The sequence below is a fragment of the Geospiza fortis genome, unplaced genomic scaffold (assembly GCF_000277835.1).
Source record: "Geospiza fortis unplaced genomic scaffold, GeoFor_1.0 scaffold27, whole genome shotgun sequence".
In the NCBI taxonomy this organism is placed as follows: domain Eukaryota; kingdom Metazoa; phylum Chordata; class Aves; order Passeriformes; family Thraupidae; genus Geospiza; species Geospiza fortis.
In genome coordinates, this window is record NW_005054329.1 from 863,080 (window position 1) to 863,312 (window position 233).

The following is a 233-nucleotide window of genomic DNA, read 5'->3' on the forward strand; positions in this document are numbered from 1 at the left end:
TGTCCAAGACACCTCTCTGTACAAAAACAAATAAAAATTGGTGACAAGGGAACGGCTGCGATGGAAGTTTAAAATCAGAACGAACCCACGACGATTCCAGCAAACCGGCAGCTTGGACACCCAGCACTGCACAGACCGCTCCCGTAAAATCCTGCAACGCTCCATCCCAACGGGCTCGTCTGGCGATGCCGATCGCCGCTACCTGTCAGCGGCCGCTCCGCACCGGCAGCCCC